We start from the raw sequence: 13,330 nt of genomic DNA, 5'->3' as shown, positions 1-13,330 counted from the left end.
GGTGCACCCTAGATGGACAGCAATGAGACTCCCTAATCTCTCTCAGGGTTGCAAAGAGGAGCAGTCACAGCCACTGCAGGAAGCCGAGCGACTTTGTCTCAGTGTGACTCAATCGATAGCTCCATACTTCAGTGTCGTCATTGATTTAGTCATTCGAAGTAAACTACTTTTTTGTAACAAGGAAGTAACTAAAACATTTAAAAATGTAATTATCAAAAAAAAACATAATGTCCTAGCTGCCTCTGGGCCCAAGCTACAACCCTAAATGGTAATTTTCAGGTAAGTAGGTAAGTGAGTCGGTGATACCGATAGCCCCACCGGGAGCAGCCTCCCTGCTGCGCAGTCTGCGCGCTCCAACTCATGCTCAGCAGCACCTCACCAGGCAGGCACCCCTCCGTGCTGTGACATCACCAAGCTGTCAGCATTCCACTACGTCACTAAGCACTCCAGCACTCATCCTGGCTGAGCAGGAGGGAAGGCGAGCTAAGGAAAAGGAAGTGCAACACTTAAGTCACAGCAGTCACCATATCTCTGGCATGGTCCGGAACATGAAAAGTGGAAATGTCACAGGTAGAACTTCATGTAGGGGGCAGGTGGAGGTGTTGATAGAGCGCGCAGTTCACCCAGGTCACCGAGTCTACCAATTTCTTACACGCACTGGGCCCTGGCGTGCAAAATTTTAATACACCACTGACATTTGGGGTGAACCGGGTGATGGTTTCTTTTTCTCCACCTGCACGCTTCTATGAGCAATTAAGGTTTGGCCTTACACCTCTGCTTACCATGTACCTGACTTACCACAGGCACAAATACTTATGACAGATCTGGAGCTATTAGGGAAATAGTAGACAGGAGACCTAGGAAAATTTCCCCTCATAAATCAGAACATACTTATCCACAATTTCTGTAAAATGACCACAGACACCTGATGAAGTTAAAAGTTTTATATAGAAGTTGAAAGGGAATATGCCAAGGCAATAAGCGATATGCAGAATAACACGTCAAACATCAAAATCAAAACCACTAGGTAACTGTGAATTACGACTAGGACCATTTGAGTATGTGGGAAGACTAAAGGTAGGAATTTTTAGAACAAGACTAGTCACTGCAACTTAATACTGGGACATAGGATAAGAATGGGACCTAAAACATGTACTTAACCTAAGTTCTTCAGATTATTCTTGCTAAGTTCACCGCAATCATACTAAAGGAAAGGGAAAACTTGGAACATACTAATAAATTCAACAGTTCAGCCTAGTTCTAAAGGAAGGGAGAGATGTGGAACAAGTCTAATAAGCAAAACATATATAGTTTGGCATTTCAAGAACAAATATCAAAGTCAAGAATATTCCCTTTAAGAAGAAGGAAACGGACATAAGTTTGAGTGAGAAAAGACTATGAGAAAACGCAAACCCACACCTTATATTTACCTAAATAGGAGTGAAGACTAACCCTGGCCACGGGTCAGTTTGGACAGACGGGGACAGGACCCTCAAGGAATTGGAATACCAGAATGCGAGCAGGTACAGCCCACGGGCAGTTCAGGACAGGATACCCCTCAGGTTTTGGGTCAAGACTGGGCCTCCCAGGGTACGACCAACACCTACAGCTTCGGACAGCAACGCCTGCGTTACCCCCTCCTGCTAGTAATCCGCCAGTAACCCCGATTGGGTTTTCGAATTTCCCAGCAAAGTGCTTCGCCAGCACTTAGGATTATTTTCACCCCTTAGGAGTTTGTGGAAAGTATGGACAGAGTGCTCCGCAGCACTCTCAGATTGAGCACCTATAGAGTTCGTAGGGTCAGTGACAGGTCTGCTACTCGGACAAGTCGGACAACTTTCCTAAGCTAAACTAGGGCAATTATACTGTTTTGGGGTCCCTCAGACCACCCACTAATGTTGCAAGTGACAGCTTCCCACATTATGATTGGTCAGGAGAGATGGTGCGGTCATTACCACCTCCTAGAATTCGACTTTCTCACCCTCAATATTATAATTTTCCTACCCGCCCCTTGGGTTCACGTTCCCATGCATAAGCATACAGCAAATACAGTAAAGTTCATGATAGGTAGCAACAGAATTGCTTCTTCCAAGGTGAGAGTCAGTCTTCCCAGAGAGCTTCTCAGGCGCATTGTGCTTCAGGAGCCAGCTGGCTTGTTTCAGCTTCTGCGCAGTAGAGTTTTTCCCTGGTCACATGATGGAGCCCAGCAGAGCCTCAAGTATGGCTCCGCTCCCGAATTTCCCAGCCCCAGAGACGCGGTACATGAAAAGTAAGCGAAAACAAATTAAAATCACATATAAAATGATCACACTGTATACCATGATAAATTCTAAACATCCCTTACTTTATAATAACTATAGTGTTACGTTTTAGTGCGAAAGGACAGATAGGCTGAAGCATCTGTAGCAAGCACAGAGCATGGTAAAAGACAAGCGGCCATGTTTGCAACAGTGCGCATGTGCAATAGATTCCCTCCAGAATGCGAGTGCGTCACATCACATGGGTATGACCGACGCATGCGCAGACTGAATTTCAGCGAAGCAGCCGTTTCTTTAGTGCAAGCTTCGTTAGTATGGAAAAGACATACAAGCAAGCATCCTGGGGACACCCGCGGGTTTGGGAAAACGCATAATAAATGACGAACAACTGGGTTAATAGGATTATACAGTAGGCGAGGTTCTTGTCTGTGCGCAAGGCGCTTTACGTGCGAATCCTTGCTCCATCAATCCCCTCTTTGATGATATTTACTATCATCACCAGATAAAGGAAACAGATGCCAACTTTTTCATTCATCCACATCACTCATTTGGATTTCAACAAACTTATTGTTGATTTTTCTTTCAGCTTCTCTATGAGAGTGGTGATTTTTCACCTTTTTGTAGACTTCATTTCTTAATTCTTCTAATTCTAGTTCATCAATATTTCTCTTCACCCCCCTCTTATTTACTTGATACTTCTTTTTGCATTTCTGGCATTTGCAGCAGATGAAGATAATCAATACAACCACACCTATCACAACTATTGGCATCAGTATTTTCCACAAAATATTTCTACCTAGGTTAGAAAACCAACTACCTATAGAGGAGAGACCTCCAGTCAGTCTCGTCCAGGCACTGTCAACCTCCAATGGTTTGAGTTCTTTTTCCAAATTAGTTATGTTCTTCACATATTGTTTTAATTCGATACTTTTATCAGGAATGTAAGTGCAACAATGTTGCGCCTTCAGCATTCTACAGACTCCGCCCTCTTTTGCTAATAGGGTGTCAAGAGCAAGGCGGTTTTGCAAAACCATTGATCTGATCGCAACCATTTCAGTATTGACCATCAGGAATCCAGCAGCAGTGTCCGTTGATAACCGGTCCACTACTGTAGACAATTTGCAGATTCTATGGGTGTTCAGAACTACCCCCATTCCAGGTATCAGTGCACTAAAAATATCACCTATAATTTCCCCTACACTCTCACGTTTACTACGCACTAAGCCATTAGTTTCTTCATCGCTTCCAGCTGCATTATTCACATGGTATATTTTCGGGAAAACAATGCCAAAGTAGCAGCTTCCATACCAGTGATCCGGTAATTTGAAATAAGCCTTGTTCCCACATATATAATATATTCCGGGAAACACAGGTTCTGACCCATTTTTGAAACCCCAACCTCCAATTACCTTGTAATTATGTTCACACTCACTGGAACCGATGAATACATTGTTATAGTACTCTGTCTTTTCCCTATGGATACAGAGTTTCCCCTTTCGTTCAAAATCCAACAACAAGGCAGGATTGGCTTCGCCTTGCGAGGTGTTATCCATGTGCTCAGCCCACTTAGGGACTTTATCCTTTTCGTCATTTGCCTTCTTCTGAAACTTTTCTCTCCTTCTGTCTGCCATCTTTATAAACATCTTTTCCTGCTCTTGCAGAGAACAGGTCAGATTAGCTTGTCTTGCTTCGTCTAAATCTATGTTGCCTATAGTCAGAAAATATTCTCCCATATAACGGGTCACCTCACTCCTAACATGTACAAGGTTCAGGTGTCCTCTAATGGGAAGCTCAGAAAACACTACGTCAGCATTTGAATAATAGTACTGCAAAGTGCTCCTATAAAACAAGCTAGCTAAAATACTACAGGAAATTCCATAGGTTAAAGGGAGATGGTGATATGTCACACCTTCAGCCACTGAGGTAGGTAGCTTCATGCAGACATAACAGTCCTCTATTTCCATGGCTTCTACGTAATGCACTAACAAGTTAGCAAAAACATTTAAATGCGTCCTGTTTTTCATTTTGTGAAAGTGTAGTCCATCCTCATCTGATGCTTCTAAGTTAGGTCGTGTGTGTGTCAGACTCACTTGGTTGTCACGTCTTTCTAAGCTTCGTGGTGTTTCTGCAGTCGGTACGGCCCCTACGTCTACTGCTTCTGGTTCAGTAGGGGACAAGTTAGGATTTTTACTTATCATAAAAGGTAAGAAAACTGTTAGTCCTATCCACATTACTATTAGCATAGCTATACTACATAAGCATATTTTACAACAAGTTTTTCAACACCCAAATCTGGACCTTCCAGAGACACTCGAATCAGACATTTTAGCTTACAGGTGGCTTTTGCTACTTTTCTTCGTTTCTTTGTACCAGAGGCTCACTTCTAGGCTCTCTCAAGGAGGGTCTTCGTCAGAACTCCGATCAGCGGTGGACTCTTCGTCACTTTTGCCACTGTGGTGGGGCTCATCAATTTCCTCCAACACAAAGTAAGTCCATTCAGGGCTCCGATACAGTCGGTTCTGTTTCTTTACTCTGTCGCTCTTTCTTAGCGACTTGCCTCGGGCTGACTGTCTTTCACTTTCAGCCCTTTTTCGATCTTTCAGTTTTTCTTCGACTGTCTTTAGTCTGAGCCTCAGTCTTTTGACGTATCGGGGTGCACTTCTGCCTCCGTGCCTCCCAGTAGTTGAGGAAACTTGGCCTTCCTCGTGCACTCTTTTTACTTTTTGTTGTGGCACTTCTGTTTCCCTACTTACCTGACTAGTTCCAGGTCTTTCATCTATTTCTTCTGCCTGGTCCCTAATCTGATCCTGTTCAGGTTCAAATCGTACTTGCTTTTGATTTTCGGTTGATTTTATTTCAGTTGCCTGAACACGTTGGTCTATTTCTATCTGTTCCTGTTCATGCTCTTCGATCTCTTCGTTTTCTTCTGCATGAACGTCAGCTCTAATTATTATCTGTCCCTCTCCAGACTCCGGAGTTTCAGGAGGAGTCTCGATGTTTTGATCTGACCCTACTTGGTCTATTTCCTGATCAGGTGTGATGTGAGTCTCGTTGACCTGACCTTCTTCTTCTATTTCTAACTCACCTGGGCTATCCCACTCACTGTCTAAGTAGGAATATTTCCTGGTTCGTATTGGATCATGAACCTGGTCGTCGGCGGGGAACCACTCAACGTCTCGACTTGTGCTCGGCAGTTCGATGTCAGCTAGCTCCGGACTCTCTTCCTCGGAAGCCTCTTCAGCTGCGCTGCCTTCAGCTCCAGTCGCGTTTTCTCCAGTTACCCGCTTTGTGTGGCTGGCGTGGATCCACTTCGGTACACCAGCGCACTTTACAGCAGTTCTAGTGACGAGGATCACTTGTCTTGGCTTTCCCAACCTCGGTTTCAGGCAACTGCTCCGGGTGTGTTTCTTTAACGCCACCCAATCTCCTGGTTGCAGTTTATGTGCTGGAGTCTTTGGCCATTCGTCAGCTGTCTCTCCAATCTGCTGAGAGAGAGAACACACTTGGTCACCCAGCTGCTTGCAGTATTCTAGTACCATATCATCAGAAATGCTTAGCAGTTTGTGTCCGGGTACCCATGCCTGCCGCATCACTCTTCCATTAACACTTCATGGGGGCTCAGGCCAGTTTTTCGGTTCGGGATACTTCTCAAACTCATCAGCACAAGGGGTAAAGCCTCTATCCAGTTCATCTTTGTAGAATCACACATTTTAGCCAATCTGGATTTCAGGGTGCCATTTATTTGTTCCACTACCCCAGAAGCCTCTGGACGGTAGGCATGATGCAGTCTTTGCTTCATTTTGAATGCTTTACAGAGTTCCACTAGGACATCGTTGGCAAAATGCCCACCTTGGTCCGTTTCGATTGTCTCAGGAATTCCGTACCTAGGTATCAACTCCCTGAGCAATAATTTGGCTGTAGTTAGGGCATCATTTTTCTTTGCGGGATAGGCCTCCACCCACCGGGAGAATAGGCAAACTGTGACTAAGATGTATCTATACCCTTGACACCTAGGCATTGTTATAAAGTCTGCCTGCATTCTGACAAAGGGACCTACTGCCTTCCCAATATTACTCTGTTCCACTACAGTCCTTTTTCCTGCATTGAATTGCTGACACACTAGGCACCTCTGGCAAAGCCTTTCCGCCTGGTTCCTGAATTTTGAATTATAGAACACCTTGTCAAACACCCGACACATTGCGTCCCTTCCCATATGTGTTGGTTCATGTATCACTCTGATCATAGGGTCTATCAAGCTATCAGGCAGTACAGGCACCCCAGTCGAGTTTACCACCACACCATCATCTCTCAATTTGCATCCATCTGCTGCCCACCTGCCTTTTTCTTGCCTGTCGGTTGCCTGTTGCAAATCCTTTAATTCTTCCCACGTTGACACATTCTCAAACAACATAAGTTGGCAGCTGGTTCCACCCCACAACGCAATTTGGTGGGACATTTGGTATCGGGCGCAAAATTGGGCAATTTGGTCAGCGTACCTATTACCGGCTGTCACATCATCATTTCCAGATCTGTGAGCCGCACACTTGACCACAGCCAATTCTTTGGGCAATTGGATAGCTTCCAGTAAGTTATGCACCACTTTTCCATTTCTGATAGGAGTACCTGAGGAAGTCATGAATTCTCTTTGCAACCACAATTGGCCGAAGTCATGAACAACCCCGTAACAGTACTGGCTGTCGGTGTAAACAGTTATTCTTTTGTTCTTACCCCTCTTACATGCTCTGGTTAGCGCAATGAGTTCTGCCACTTGTGCAGACTTCACTTCGCATAGGTAAGATGCTTCTATGGTGTGCGTCAATGTGACCACAGCATATGCAGCGCACAGTCCTCCACTTTCATGTCTTAAACACGAGCCATCCACGAAGACGGTAAGATCTCCATCAAGTAAAGCTATCTCGCGGATGTCAGGACGGGGCTTGGTACTGAATTCGGTTAAATCGATGCAATTATGTTCCCCTTCCTCTTCAATCTCTACATCCAGAGGAACAGGTAACAGTGTTGCAGGGTTTAGGACGTTGCACCGGGAAATGGTTACATTTTCAGCACCAATCAAAATTCTCTCATACTTAGTCAGCCGACTAGGTGTGAGGTACTGGGTCTTAGTTCTAGTCAGTAGGATTACAACAGAATGAGGAACATATACAGTGACGTGATGTCCCATGACAATGTTCTCACTCTGTTCCAGGCTGACGCAAGTAGCAGCCACTGCTTTCAGGCATCCAGGTAATCCAGCAGCCACCGGATCTAGGGTGGCCGAAAAATAGGCCACCGGACGTCTGACCAATCCATGCTCCTGGGTCAGGACTGAAAGAGCACAATTTTCTCTAGTGTCACAGAATAGTTCAAATGACTTAGAGTAATCAGGCATACCCAATGCAGGAGCGGTACATAGACAGTTTCGCAATGTTATCCAAGCGTTCATGCTTTCACTGTCCCAACTGACGGGGTCTTCTACTCCTTTCTTGGTCATTTTTATCAGGGGTTTTGCTAGAGCTGCAAATCCTACAATCCATTGTCTGCAGTAACCCACAACTCCTAGGAACATTCTCACCTCTTTCTGAGTTCTGGGCAGTTCCATTGCTTTAATTATTTTGATTCTTTCTGTAGTAACTTTCCTGATTCCTTTTTCTATCTGGTGCCCCAGATACTTCACCGAGTTTTTACAAAATTGTAGTTTGTCAGGCGACACTTTATGTCCTCCTTTTCCTAGGTGATTCAGCAAGGCAATTGTGTCGGTAACACAGTCCGTCTGGGTTTTAGATGCCACTAATAGGTCATCTATGTACTGCACCAAAACAGATTCTCTCGGCAGCACTAGGGTTTCAAGGCATTTCTTTAGTATCTGGTTGAAAATCGATGGACTTTCGGTGTACCCCTGCGGGACACGATTCCAGACATAGATATGACTGTCAAATTCAAAACTGAAAAGGAACTTGCTTTCTGGATGCAATGGGATGGAAAAGAATGCATGGCACAGGTCGATGACAGTGAACCATTCTGCATTCCAGGGAATCTGATATAGTATCACTTCAGGGTTGGGCACAACAGGACAGCAAGGCACAACAATTTGGTTTACCTTGCGCAAATCTTGCACCACCCGGTATTTTCCACTAGGCTTTTTGATCCCAATGATAGGCGAATTACTGGGACTGCTCATCACTTCCTCTATTATTTCTGCTTCGAGCAGCCTGGTAATCTCAGTCGCTACTCCTGCTTTCACTTCTGCACTCATTTTGTACTGTCTGGTTTTGGGGTATACAGCATTAGTTTTTATTGTTATTTTAACTGGGTCCACATTTGCCATTAAGCCTACATCTTTTCCTGTGAAGTCCCACACTTCTGGTACTACTCTTAACTGGAGCTCTTCAGGTAAATCTTCAACTGTCAGGGGTTTAATATCAGAATCTTGTCTGACCAACATCAGTTTGTACAGGCCATCTTCATCGGGGGTCTGAATTTCGACGCCCTTTGGTGTGCAATAGATGGTACAGTGCATCTTGCACAACAAATCACGTCCTAACAGGTTCACAGGACTGGAATCACAGACTACAAATCTGTGCATTTCCTTGAAATTTCCTATAGAAATTTCCATTGGTTCAGTTACTGGAGTACTTATTATTTGATTGGAGACGCCCACTACTTGGATCGCTTCTCCCGAGAGGGGTAGGTTAGGAACATCCACCGTTCTTACAGTAGATCTGGTAGCACCAGTGTCCAACAGAAAGGTGACGTCTTTTCCCTCAACCTTTCCTTCAATGTATGGTCCAGTCTGGTCTACCGGTAAGGAGGCGCCAAGCACGCACTCCTCGTCCTCCCCTCTCAGGCCCCGTCAATCTTGATTTTCATAGAGAAAGATATCATTTAACAAGTACTGTGGAATGACTGCATCTCTTTCATTCTCGACTTCCCATACTTCCGCCCTCTCATTCTGCTGACCCTGATTCTTAAAATTTTGTCTAGGAGCGCGAGGTACTGGAGGTAATTTTACCTGTTGCTGGTTCTTTCTTGTCCCCTCTTTCTGCACCTGTGGAGTTAAACCATTTACAGGGGCATTACCGGCCTGCAGGTGTGGACACTCGTCTCTCCAATGCCCTATCTGGCCGCACCCGTGGCACGGAAACTTCTTCATAGCCTCTTCTCGACTCATTTTAGTTCGGGGCTTCCCTCCTCCCCCAACAGTGGCATTCTGTGCATTATTATTAGAATTTAATTTACTTAACTGTTTTTCCTGCTGTTCAGCTAATTTCACCTGTGCCCACATTACCTTTTCCTTGAGAGCCTTCTTTTTATTTTCAATTTCATCTTCGCCATATTTTGCGTATTTCAAGACATCATCTATAGGTTTTCCCTGCCAACTGATTTTATTATCTCGAATCCATTGTGATATTTCAGGCCTTAGTCCTAGCACAAATCTGTAACTGAAATGGGTCATGTCTTTCATGTCTACATTATCGATACCACTGTAAGTTTTGAATACTTGCAGTAACCTTTCATAAAAGGAATGGACAGTTTCGTCTCGTTCTTGGGTGGTTCTATCTATTTTGGTCCAATCTGTTTCCTTTGCGGGCACCTTTTTCTTGAGGTAGTGTATGACTTGTTCATACTTCCTCATTACTTCAGGTGAGGGAGCTCCTGTTTTGTCGTCTCTTGCATATTCCTCACTGGGCCAATCAATTTCAATTTTGCAGTCGGTCCACAAATCTACAGGAACCACAATGTCGAAAAACCCATCCAGGTCTTTCAAAAGACATTTCTGAACTTTCACGAACCGCTCGACCTGTCTGTACCAGTCGACTGGTTTCTCCCGTAATTTTGGGAAGTCATTAGTAAATGACACAATATCCTGTCGGGACCAAGGGACATGGACATATTTTCCCCCCGGGACCTCTCTCATGGGACACAGTTTTTCTGCGGGAGTTACTTCTTTCAGTACATATTCTGAAGCTTGCGATTTCGTTCTACTGTCTTCTTTTTTCTTTGCCCACCGGGTTCTCCACTTTCCTACATCCCCCCATTTCAGTAAGAGTTTCAGTAATTCCTTTATTTGGATCTGTTTTCCCATTACATTTAAGCTTTCCAAGTCTTTGTCGGAAAAATCTACTCTGTAGGGTTTCTGAAGAATTTTGGAGCGGCTGATATCTATCCCCATTTCTGTGGCAGTGTCCAATAACCTTTCATGGAGCAACCTAGCGTTTCGGGTAAGGTTTTTACTGATGAACAGTAACTCTTCTTCACTGAAAGAGTTTAGGCGTTCCACTCCCACATTTCCAGCCATCATTTCTTCTATTTCTATTCTCAATTTATATATTTCTAATGCTTTGGGTTGGGGAGTGGTCTCTTTCTCCAGCTCTTTGGTCCATCTGTCTAATTCTTCTGGGGATACTACTGTGGCACTCCTAATCCCCGACGTGCTCCCAATCAGAACCTCTTTTGCCTTATTCTGACTTCTGGATCCTGACATGCTAGTTCTGTTTTCCCTGATGGGCATATCCATCAGAACCACGGATTCACATTCACTTTCTTGATCATCATCCATGAGCATTTCTTTTCTCGGGAGTGGAATGCTAGGAGTAGGCATTATTGGGGTGATAACAGGGGGACGAGGACTAGCCAGGTCATCCCTATACAGTGGAATAGCAGGACCAATAGTCACTGGAATAGTCAAGGAATCAGGATGGGGATGTATCTGGGCAATGGTTCGAACTAAATCATCTCGCTTCCTAGCCAGGGCTTCTTTTTCCTTTTCTCGTAAAGCCTTTTCTGCGGAATTGTCATGCAATACCTGAGGTACCAAGGGAGGATAAATACTTGGAGCAGTCGGAGTAACCAACCGAGGTGGATCTTCTCCGAACGGCTGATAATTTGGGACCGTAGATTTTGGTCTGCAAAACCCATCCCCATTGCTGGTTTTACTGTCTGTACCCGTTCCATCTGTATCACTATCCCTCCGACATCTGGGATATTTCGAAAATGGGTTTGGAGAATGCACAGGTTCTGATTCTGCAACGTAGGGAGGTGGATTTTTCATTAACAAATCTTCTAAGTGCTCATCTTCTGAGTCCCCCACGGGTATTAAATGATGGGTCTTTTCTATACATTTTCCTTTTCTCTCTTCTAACACCCCCATCATCGGAAACAATCCCTCTGTCATCATATTTTGCCTCCACTGTTTCATTTTCTGCTCTTTGGTTTGCGCTTGAACCCTCGGATACCATTTACTTACTCCCTTGTCCATCCGGGGTCTATCTCTTTCTAGAGCCTCAATCTCCCATTCTTCCAGGGCTTCATACTGGGTCAACCTAGGTCTAGGGTGTAATTCATTCATGCGGGTCCTTAGGTTAAACAGGATCCGACCATTAAATGTACCTTCAACAGGAAATGCTAGGACTCCGTCATCTGCAGTATACTTTGCCCAGTTTTCTAACCATACACAGGTATGGTACCCTTTATCAAACATCATGAAAGAGGCAGGAGTGTTTGGCGGGGGAATGAGCAGGCCTTCCCTCGTTCTAATGGGTTTGTCAGTTTTGAAAGAATTCTTTATTTTATCAGTAAATGACATTTTCCTTTTTATTCCATACATCATGTGTGGTCTACCTCGTACAATCTGCTCCTTATGAAATCCTAGATACTTTGGATTCGGTATAAAATCTGGATACCACATACAACTCTCCAGACTCGCTTCTAACTCGGCCTGATTAATTTTGTTTACCTTTGTGCTTCCAATGCTAGCGCGACTTTTATTTCGTAGTACCCAATCAACTTAGAGAATACAAAAATCCTTAACCAATGGGTGCGCGGCCTTTTCGCAAGACAGAGTCTCACGCTTCGGCACTCACCCCTCCTTCACAAATTCGGCTTCACTACACACCCGCTGTTTTGACCAATACCAGCGCGGCACGGAGTGACGTCAGAGCAGTCTTCCGACCGACTCCTTCCTTCACAAGGTAACGGAAACTTTTTACTCTCCCTAAAGTGCGAATGCAAATCTTAGTCAACAACACGCAACGTTTGCCACTATGTCTGAGTGTTCTAAAGAGATAAAAGAATTTTCTTTCGCTGCTAGTAAACCACTTCTGTCTACTTTTCATTCACTCTAGGTAGACTTCTTTGCCTAACCTTTCACATACGTAAAATAGAACCTGTTATTCCCCTGACTTATCCACTTCTTCCTGGGATTTATACTAAGTCAGGCTTTCACCAGCGGACTAATTTACTTACCATTCAAGCCTCGGAGACCCTACTACTCCTTCCGTATGCGACCCTTACTAGGTGATATCGTAATGAAAGTTTTATAACGGACTCGTAGCTATCATTTACTCAGATGCAAACAAAGGTCCTAATTAGTGCTTCCAGTTATTCCTAACCCTGCACTAATGGCTCAAACCAGTGACTTCAACAGCTAACCGGATTCTGCTCACCGTTAGCTAAATACTTCCCCGGGGATTCGGACTACACTGAACACTTACAAACAATTCGTTTGTTAATATAGCATACACACTAATAGCAGCAATGCAACATTCATATACATAGACACATATATCCTTAAAACTTTTCAAAATCTTTAAATCAATGTAATAAAACAAAACCAAAAAAAAATCAGCAGCATAGAAATTTCAGCAGCACATTTTATTTTCACGGTTTATTTATCAGCTATCCTGTCTACCTAATCTAACTAGTCCAAGCCATCCTCTGGTTACCAGAAAATTACTGATAGAGCGTGCAGTTCACCCAGGTCACCGAGTCTACCAATTTCTTACACGCACTGGGCCCTGGCGTGCAAAATTTTAATACACCACTGACATTTGGGGTGAACCGGGTGATGGTTTCTTTTTCTCCACCTGCACGCTTCTATGAGCAATTAAGGTTTGGCCTTACACCTCTGCTTACCATGTACCTGACTTACCACAGGCACAAATACTTATGACAGATCTGGAGCTATTAGGGAAATAGTAGACAGGAGACCTAGGAAAATTTCCCCTCATAAATCAGAACATACTTATCCACAATTTCTGTAAAATGACCACAGACACCTGATGAAGTTAAAAGTT

The sequence above is a fragment of the Lissotriton vulgaris genome, unplaced genomic scaffold (assembly GCF_964263255.1).
Source record: "Lissotriton vulgaris unplaced genomic scaffold, aLisVul1.2 SCAFFOLD_1390, whole genome shotgun sequence".
Taxonomy (NCBI): domain Eukaryota; kingdom Metazoa; phylum Chordata; class Amphibia; order Caudata; family Salamandridae; genus Lissotriton; species Lissotriton vulgaris.
This window is presented reverse-complemented; position numbering follows the sequence as displayed.